The sequence below is a fragment of the Pan troglodytes genome, chromosome 4 (assembly GCF_028858775.2).
Source record: "Pan troglodytes isolate AG18354 chromosome 4, NHGRI_mPanTro3-v2.0_pri, whole genome shotgun sequence".
In the NCBI taxonomy this organism is placed as follows: domain Eukaryota; kingdom Metazoa; phylum Chordata; class Mammalia; order Primates; family Hominidae; genus Pan; species Pan troglodytes.
The window spans coordinates 150,427,926-150,437,524 of NC_072402.2; the positions used below are offsets into that span (position 1 = coordinate 150,427,926).

The 9,599-nt window shown below is 39.3% G+C and overlaps 1 long non-coding RNA gene across 1 annotated transcript in view; it reads left to right on the forward strand.

The window, feature by feature from the left end:
- LOC134810119 (uncharacterized) overlaps positions 1 to 7,796 on the forward strand; it is a 354,765-nt gene extending 346,969 nt beyond the window's left edge. Inside the window, exon 3 of the long non-coding RNA XR_010157371.1 lies at positions 4,513 to 7,796. This is a non-coding gene — a long non-coding RNA (uncharacterized LOC134810119). The remainder of the gene's footprint in view (positions 1 to 4,512) is intronic.
- The last annotated feature ends 1,803 nt before the right edge of the window (positions 7,797 to 9,599 follow it).

Consider the following 9,599-nt stretch of genomic DNA (forward strand, 5'->3'; position numbering starts at 1 on the left):
TCAATGTCCCCCTTTTCATGGATAAATGGTAGCATACTTTATGTACTTTTCTTCACCTTGTCTTTTACACCTCGTATATCCTGGAAATCATGTTATAGTAGTTTAAAGAAATACACCACATTTTATCTTACAGCACCCCAAAGGGTAAATGTATTATAGTTTATTTTACCGTTCTCCACTTGATAGACACATAGGTGGTTTCCTGTCTTTCCATTGCAAAGTTATTCATTTCATACTGTGTTACACATATCTTTTCATATTTTTTGCTAGATTCCTACAGGTGGATGCTGGGTAAAAATATACAAGTATGAGAAATTTTGGGCTGGACACAGTGGCTCACATCCCAGCACTTTGGGAGGCCAAGGCGGGAGGAATGCCTGAGCCCAGGTGTTTGAGACCAGCCTGGACAACACAGCAAGACTCTGTCTTTATTAAATTATAATTTTTTAAAAAAGAAAGGTTTATACATATGGCCCATATACCCTCCATAGGGTTTGTAACAGTTTGAATTCCTACTAACAGTATTCCTACTAACAGTATGTAAGAACAACTTTTTTTTCACATAGCTACATCAATCGAGTATGTTGTCAAACCTTCAGATCTTTGTTCATCTGAAAGGCAAATAATGGTACCTTGACAGATTGAAGACAGCCAAGAGTGGAAAAGGTAGACCAATCAAATGATATAGATATGGTACGATTGACAATTGGAATAAAGTTAAAGTCACAATATTCAGGAGGAAAAATGATAGGACTTGGTATAGAATCAAACTCAGAGACAGAAAGGAAGGGAGTACCAGAATAAATCTTTTCAAAAAGCCAAAATAGTCTGGACAACATGGTGAAACCCCACCTCTACAAAATATACAAAATTTAGTTGGGAGTGGTGGCACACCTGTAATCCCAGCTACTCGAGAGGTTAAGGCTTCAGTGATCCAAGATTGCACCACTGCACTGCAGCCTGAGCAACAGAATGAGACCCTGTCTCAAAAAATATAATAATGATAATAAAATAAAAACATAGGAAGTAAAATTTTTTTACTTGTAGTTTTCTCACCACCCTTTTAAGAAACAACTTTTAAATGCTTTCTTCTCTATGTGGAACACTATCTTTCTTCTAGTTGTAGAACAGTTTTGAGTGAAATGTTTGTAATATATGAAAATACATTTACTAAAGAAAATTGTGCTGAAATGATATAAATGGGTCAAGATGAACGTATGATATTTGAAATGGTCTTAAGGTTTTGTCTGTATAAGGCAATTTTCTAGGTTTAAATTAAGTTTGGCCTAAAGCTGACTTTTTATATATTTTAAGTTCAGCCTAAAGATTTCTCCATACATAATAAACTGCAAGCCAACTTGATGCGTAAAGAGATTATAACCTACATGTCTAACAAGTAGCAGAGTCTTAGCCAATCACAGTAGCCAAATGTCAGTCAATCATAGTCAGCCAGCTGTTCAAGCCAGGTTGAAATAAGGGCAATGTCCATTTGTAACCAATCTAGCTGTTTCTGTACCTCACTTGATTTGAGACAGCCAGGTGGGAGGGGTTCCCTGGAGACACTCCAACCAGCCTGCCCACTGAGGTGGAGCCTTGGGAAGTTCATGACATTTGCAGCAGAGAGGAGCCTGGCCCCTCCTCTTCCTGTGGAATCTGGGATTCGAACGGCCAGGCAGGAGGCACTCTAGTAGGGACTGTGGCTTAGCAAGAGTCCCTGTTTCTCCTTTTCTTCCTTTTCACCCAATAAAACCCTGTCTTACCATTCAAATTGTCTGTGAGCCTAAATTTCTATGGCCATGAGACAATCCCATCTTCAGCTGAACTAAGGAAAAGTCCTGCAACATGTTTACTGTATGTCACTTTCTTTTTTTTGTCCATAAATTTTATTCAACCACAAGATAGCCCTGGTTCTCCTCTGAACCCACTCTAGGTCCAAAGGGTTGCCTGATTTGTGAATCATTCTTTGCTCGGTTAAATTCTGTTAAATTTGTCTAAAGTTTTACAAGTGGGATCTGAAGTAGAGCTTCTGGTGACCCCCAGGAGCATCATGTGGCCAAGCAAGGTACCTGATGAGCCCACTGTGTCCGTTGCTGTCTCACAGCAACTGGGGAAGGTAAGTTTTTTGTCAAATTTGAAAACTTCAGAGATTTGTATTTTGAGCTATCTGAGTTTGTTCAAGGAAATTTTTTATCCACACTGGGCTAAAACTTGGGACAGAAACTGGACTGATTCTAGCTTTGGATTGGATCCAGAAATTAACTGGATTGGATCTTGTTATAAGCCTCAAATATATAAGTGGGTCACACATAAACTGGCATCAAATGGCAATACTTCGAGGAGTGCAAACTCTGGCTTCCAGAAATTCATAGGGATTTTGTGTTCTATTCTTTTTGTTTCTTTTTCTTGCATGCTTAGATAGGGAAATCCCATTGGCTAAGTTGATCACAAAGATCACAGAGGCAAAGCCAAGATAGAGTATAAAAATGGGACTGTTAATTTCTGAAGAACTTACTCTACCTTCATGCTACACCTACCTTTACATATATGTAGGTATTAGGCCCCAGAGGCAGCAAATGCTTACTAAAATGGCAAAATCTTACTAAACATAATTTTAAATTATGGTGGAACATTCCAAATGAACAACACTACACTTTAAGAAATGCACTTAAAAATGACAGCTCCCAAAGTAGGCTCACCCAGGGATGCCTATTGATGTGTAGAAACTTACTTATAAAAAGATTTCGATATTTTTATTGCCCCTTTTAAAAGACTTTTTACAAAAGGCAAATAAAAAGCATGAGTGACTAATTGATTTTAAAAATTTGACTGTGTTAACCTGTTGGTTTAGTTACTATCCTGTCCTAAAGGCAAAAAGCAAGTTGGATAAAAGTTTATACATAACGGGACCTCAGGTAAATACATAGGCTTGGTTCCTTCTCAGAGCTATTGGTGTTGAGTCCAGGCATAGACAATGTTTTCTTTCCCTTTTTTCTTAATGGGCTCCACCCTAAACTGAGTAATATTAGCTAAGAAACAGAAGCTAAGTTAAAAAGACCACCTATGGAACTAGAATCAGTTTCTAAAATACGCCTTTCTGGCATTTAGCTGGTTGTTTTGAGATGCTTTTGTAAAATAAGTTTTCATTTACAATAGAAATTTCCATTTGTAAGGATGTCTGCTTCTGTGCACTGGGAAGAGAAGGAGGACTGAGTCACTGGAAACACTTACAATGAAAAAGGCATTGGTTTAAATTTCTGTAACAAGACAAACATTGTTTAAGGTGCTTTTTCTAGCCATCTTATCTTAACCAGGCCTTTACCTAAACCCTCCCTTCCTTGGTTTTGGCAAATGATGGTATTTAGGCCGAGCTAGTAAATAGTTTTTAGGAAAGATGAATGGACCCTTGGAAGAATGGGTAATGGTTTGTGTCAAGATTTGTCTGAATGTGAAGTCTCCTTTCCTGTGATAAAAGTTAATCTTCCATGGTTGCTGGAACACCTAAGGAAAATATTAAGGACAATTAAGTTCCTTTGGAAAATAGACAAGGGGAATTCAAAAAGCCTTGCTTTGTTTAACTATTGGTAGCAATAATATACCAAAGTGACATATTTTAGTGTAGTATTTTCTAAACTTCTTCAATAGTCAGCTTTTTAAAAATAACCAATCCAAGCGTAATTGTTAAGAACTAATAATGTAGGTAAAGGCAAATGGCATTAAAATTACCATTGAACTTAGAGTTTCAAAACTCTTTCAGCAATTTAAAATCTTTAAGTAATGTTAAATTAAATAATAGATACTCATTAAATATATGAATCATTTCTAAGCAAGTTAAAATCCTGACACATGAATTATTAAACATAAGTTGTTTATATATTCCAACATCTTGCTTTTATATAGTATACAGAAGCAAAATATATTTGCATATGTTAAGAAACAAAAAATTGAGGAAACATGACTTTCTAAAAATTATAACATGGTTTTCACCTATAAATACTGATATAAAACAGATCAAATTGCTCACTTCCTAGGATTTTCACTGGAAATTAAGGTTACTAAGAGTTAAATTGTTATTAATGTAAGTTACAGTGAGTTCCTCTTCAAAGGTTTAATTTGTTCAACTTTCTTGTTCTTTGTTCCTATAAACAACTCCCTTGTACGTCCTCGTCCCTAGTTACCAGCTTAGTTACCTGGTTTGTAAACAACTCTTCCCACCAGTCCTGACCTGTAACTCACATCCCCCTTTCCTTCCTTATTTGGGAAAATATTCACAAATAGCCATTTGGGTCAGCTTAGACTGTGCGGTCTGACCCCAGCCCAAGGGGGTGGGTGACACACAGGTAGGGACTGCTTTAGGGATAAAAACCCCTTCCCTCTTTTCTTTGGGGTGCTCTAGGAGTAGCCAAAACTATGAGCAGCACCCATCTGCAGAAGTAAACTTTGCCTTGCTGAGAAATTCTCTGTTTGAGTGCTTGTTCTCTTGGTGACTCTAACCTCTTATTTCCAACAACCTAGGGCTTCGTCTGGGATCCCATTCTCCTCCGGGATCCCCTCTCATGAGGAGACACGTTCTGCTGCCTCATTGTGGCAGCCTTGGGGGTAAGGAATTGAGACCCACCGAGTTTGACAAATAAACCCGGACTCTCAGCAATGCAGGATGAAAAGGCCTACAGATACCACAGTGACCAGGTAACTTTGTGCACAAACCAAGGTAAGAAAAACCACAGGGGCAGTGAAGTACTTCCTTGGTGGTCAGGACATCCTGGTGGTTGAATGTGTGTGAATGAGATGCACAATTGAGTATGAAGTGAAAGCAGGGTAGTGCTGGAAACCTCCACTGGCAGAGAGGGGGTGGAGGAGTTAAGCCTGCAGGGAAAGGGTGCAAGAAATCTCTAGTAGGAGAGGTTCAGCCCCACAGAGCCTCCAGGGCAAAGGGTGCAAGAAATCTCTAGTAGAGAGGTTGAGCCCTACAGACCCAGAAAACTCAGGGAAACACCTAAAACTTTCAGGATGGGAAATATCTCAAGCAAGGCAGAAAATAAAAAGTACAAGAGAGACAATAAAATTCCCTCCGATAGCCCAGTGAGGAAATACAAGAGACCTAAGGGAAATGATAATTAAAGGAATTAGAGAATTGGTGCCCCACACCCAGATATTACCAAAGCCTTTAATATAAAGTGGAGAAAGGATAAAGGACCTATGGGGTACTTAGGTAGGCTTAAGGAGCAAATGAGAAAGTATGCTGGCCCAGAATTAGAAGAATCCCTGGGACAAGAGATGTTAAAACTCCACTTTGTCACCAGTAGTTGGCCAGATATTACAAGGAAATTACAGAAGATAGAAAATTGGAAAGACCGTCCCATAGAGGAACTTTTAAGAGAGGCCCAAAAGGTATATGTACGAAGGGATGAGGAAAGGCAGAAGCAAAAGGCAAAAATTATGCTGTCCACCCTACAACAGGGGACTCTTCAACGGGGAGCCCAGGGAGATAGAACCTGTAAGCCTTCCAAATACCTGGCTGTCAGACCCTACACGGGAGGCAAAGGAATCAAGACGGAAGGCCAGGAAATAAAAAGAGGAAAAGGGCAAAACAAATATTTCAAATGTGGAAAAATAGGTCACTTTAAAAGAGAATGCCCTAAGTGGGAAAAAGACAAGGAAGTCATCCCACTTACGGCTTTTGAGGAAGAATAGGGGGCTCTGTCTTTTCTATCTTGAATCCCACCAAGAGCTTTTGATAAATTTAGAGGTGGGACCCAACTCTAAGCTTATTACTTTTTTTTAATCGACTCAGGGGCGGCTCACTCCTCTGTTTGTCATTCCCCACCTGGTGTAATTTGTTCAGAAGAAGAACTCTTTATTTCAGGAGTGAAGGGAGAACAATTTAAAGCAAAAATTTTAGAGGAAACAAAAGTCATATACAAAAATAAATCAGCTAACATAAAATTTTTGTTAATACCAGAGGCAGGAACTAACTTACTAGGAAGAGATTTAATGCTAGAATTAGGTTTAGGCCCCTATGTTAACCAGAGAAAAGTTCTCAACTCCCTAAACTTACTCACTACTTAGATGAAGAGTATATCCGTCCTAGTATCTGGTCAAGGGAAGGCAATGGAGGAAAGCTACTGGCTCTTCTAATCCATGTCAAATTAAAAACTCCTGGGGAAGTAGTAAAAAGAAAACCAAACCCTACTCCTTTAAAAGCTAGAATAGGTTTAAAATCTATAATTGAAAGCCTTGTCCATGATGGACTCCTTGAACGCCGTATGTCCTCTTATAACACTCCCATATTGCCGGTAAGGAAACCAGATGGGTCATATTGGTTAGTACAAGACCTAAGGGCTATTAATCAAATAGTTCAAACCACCCATGCTGTTGTTCCCAATCCTTACACTCTTATAAGTAGGATCCCACACAACCACCAATGGTTCTATGGGTTAAATTCTACTACTAACCTTCCTACATTTGAAACAAAAGATCAGTTCCTTAAAAACTATATATTTGGTCTGTCTTCCACCTTTTCCTCCCTTAAGACTCAAGGTCTTCTAGCACAGACTCCACCCCTCGAATTTCCAGTTCACCAGCGCCAACCTGGAGATTACGTCCTTGTCAAAAGCTGGAAAGAGGGAATGCTTGAGCCCTCCTGGGAAGGACCTTACCTGGTGCTCCTCACAACTGAGACTGCAGTCCAAACTGCTGAAAAGGGGTGGACGCATCATACGCGAGTCAAAAAGGCATCGCTCTCTCCAAAGCCATGGACCATTGTCCCAGGGCCAACTCCCACCAGAGTAATGTTAAAAAGAAAAGATTAATCTGTTTCTTCCTCCTTTTCCTCTTCTCCCCAGCTGTCTCACATCTTATTCCAAAGCCAAAGAAAGCTAGCCTCTTCAGAAAAGTACTCCCGCACCAAATGAGCACAGGGCAGTCATTGGAAGTTCTGTTTTGGTTGGGGAGATGTGGTCTGGACAATCAAGTATCAAGGCTGGACCTCCCCAGGAGGAGGTTGCACTAACCTAAAGCCTTACATCCACTTTACAAAAAAGACAACTCCCTCTAATTGTCAACTCCAACAATGTAACCCTGTGCAAATCTCTATTACTGTCACCACCTCTACCAACACTAACCCCACTCTAGGTTGCTTCTATGGCATAGGAGCTGATGTTCCTGGAATAGACCCTATAGGATCCTTTGAAATGCACTTCATTACTCCTCCACCCTCTTCCCTTCCTCCACCTTCTAAACCTTATTCCAATCAAACAGCTGTTCTTTACGTACCCAATGACGAAACTATAGTAAACATTGTAGAAGTTAAGGATTTAAAAGAAACCCTAGCCATAGAAACTGGGTATCAAGATGTAAATGCCTGGCTGGAATAGATTAAATATTCTGTTCACACCCTAAATAAGAGTGATTGTTACGCTTGTGCAACAGGCAGGCCAGAAACCCAAATTGTTCGCTTTCCACTTGGATGGTTCTCCAACCAACAGAGTATAAGTTGTATGGTAGCTCTCTTCCAAGACCCTGCAGCTTGGGGCAGTAAGGCATGCTGAACTCTCTCGCTGCTATTCTTGGACGTTTAAGGCCCTGTAGGTCAGCCCCCAAGGGCCTTCCGGCCTCTGGTTAGCAATGTCAGTTTTACCTTGTGTCTCTCATGACAAAGGGGAAATTTAGCATTCCTTGGAAGCCTAATGGGATGCAGTGAGTCCAAGCCTTTTCAGGAGCTAACCAATCTGTCTGCCCTTGTTCATCCCCTGGCGGATGTATGGTGGTATTGCGGTGGACCACTGTTGGGTACTATTGCGGTGGACCACTGTTGGGTACTCTGCCAAGTAACTGGAGCGGCACTTGCACTGTAGTCCAATTGGCCATTCCTTTTACGCTGGCATTTCATCAACCAAACAAACAGAAAGGAAAATCGCAAAAAATGGAAGTGCCCCTCATGGGTCTTTTGACCCTGGCATTTATATAGGTGCCATCGGAGTTCCATGAGGGGTACCAAATGAATTTAAAGCTCGAAATCAAGTAGTTGCAGGATTTGAATCTGCATTATTCTGGTGGTCTACTATAAACAAAAATGTAAATTGGATAAATTACATTTACTATAATTGACAGCAATTTGTCAATTACATAAGAGATGCCATTAAAGGAATAGCTGAACAATTAGGCCCTACCAGCCAAATGGCCTGGGAAAATAGAAGAGCCCTTGACATGATATTAGCTGAAAAAGGTACAGTATATGTCATAATTAGGACCCAATGCTGTACTTTCATCCATAATAACACCACCCTCTATGGAACCATAACAAAGGCTCTACAAAGTCTTACTATCTTAGCCAATGAGTTAGGTAAGGTATTCTGAAAATTACAGAATAAACAACCTCTTCACTAATTTAATGGGAAAATGGCTTGGCAAATGAAAGGGACTCACTCATGACCTCAGTCCTCACCTCCCTTACAACTGTAATAGCTGTACTTATTCTTGTAGGGTGCTGCATTATACCCTGTGTCTGCGGATTGGTGCAAAAACTTATTGAAACAGCTCTCACTAAAACCTTCTCCAATTCTCCCCCACCATATTTAGATAAGCTGTTACTCCTAGAAAATCAAGAAGAACAACAAAGCCAAAATATGTTAGACAAATTTGAAAAGGAAGAATTATAAAAATCAAATGTGGGGGAAATTGCAAGGTACAGTGAGTTCCTCTTCAAAGGTTTAGCTTGTTCAACTTCTTTGTTCTTTGTTCCTAAAAACAACTCCCTTGTACCTCCTTGCCCCTAGTTACCTGCTTAGTTAACTGCTTTGTAAACAACTCTTCCCGCCAGCCTCGACCTGTAACTTACATCCCCCTTCCCTTTCTTATTTGGGAAAATATTCACAAACAGCCAATCGGGTCAGCTTAGATTGTGTGGTCTGACCCCAGCCCATGTGGGGAGTGACACAGAGGTAGGGACTGCATTAGGGATAAAAACTCCTTCTCTCTTTTCTTTGGGGTGCTCTAGGAGTAGCCAAAACTATGAGCAGCACCCTTCTGCAGAAGTACATTTTGCCTTGCTGAGAAGTTCTCTGTTTGAGTGCTCATTCTCTTGGCGACTCTGACCTTTTATTTCCAATATTAATGTGGTTAGCATTAATGTGTGTGATTAAAACTACAAACATTAATGTAAAACTACTACATTAATGTGTGTGATTAAAACTACTAAAACTACTACATTAATGTGTGTGATTAAAACTACTAAATAAGATAAATAATTTCATCTGCAAAGGGTACAAGAAAAACAAGATATATTTTTGGGAAGAAAGATTATAAAGAAGATATAAAAACGTGATTTTTGTTAAAAGAAAAAAATTGCCTATTTTAGAGATGACTTAAAGATTGTTTTAAAATGAAGGAACAAATTAAAAAAATAGAGATAAAACTAAATGAATATTGAAAGCTAAAATGTAAAAGAAAATCTTGTGTGGTTAAACTGACTCAGGTTAAATGAATGTATTATAAGTGTTTTTAAAATTGAGCCTTAATATCAAAAGTATACCAATATAAAACTAAAATTCAGTTTTCTCTTTTAAATAATATCTTTTTGTAGTAATAATAAGAGAGTAAAA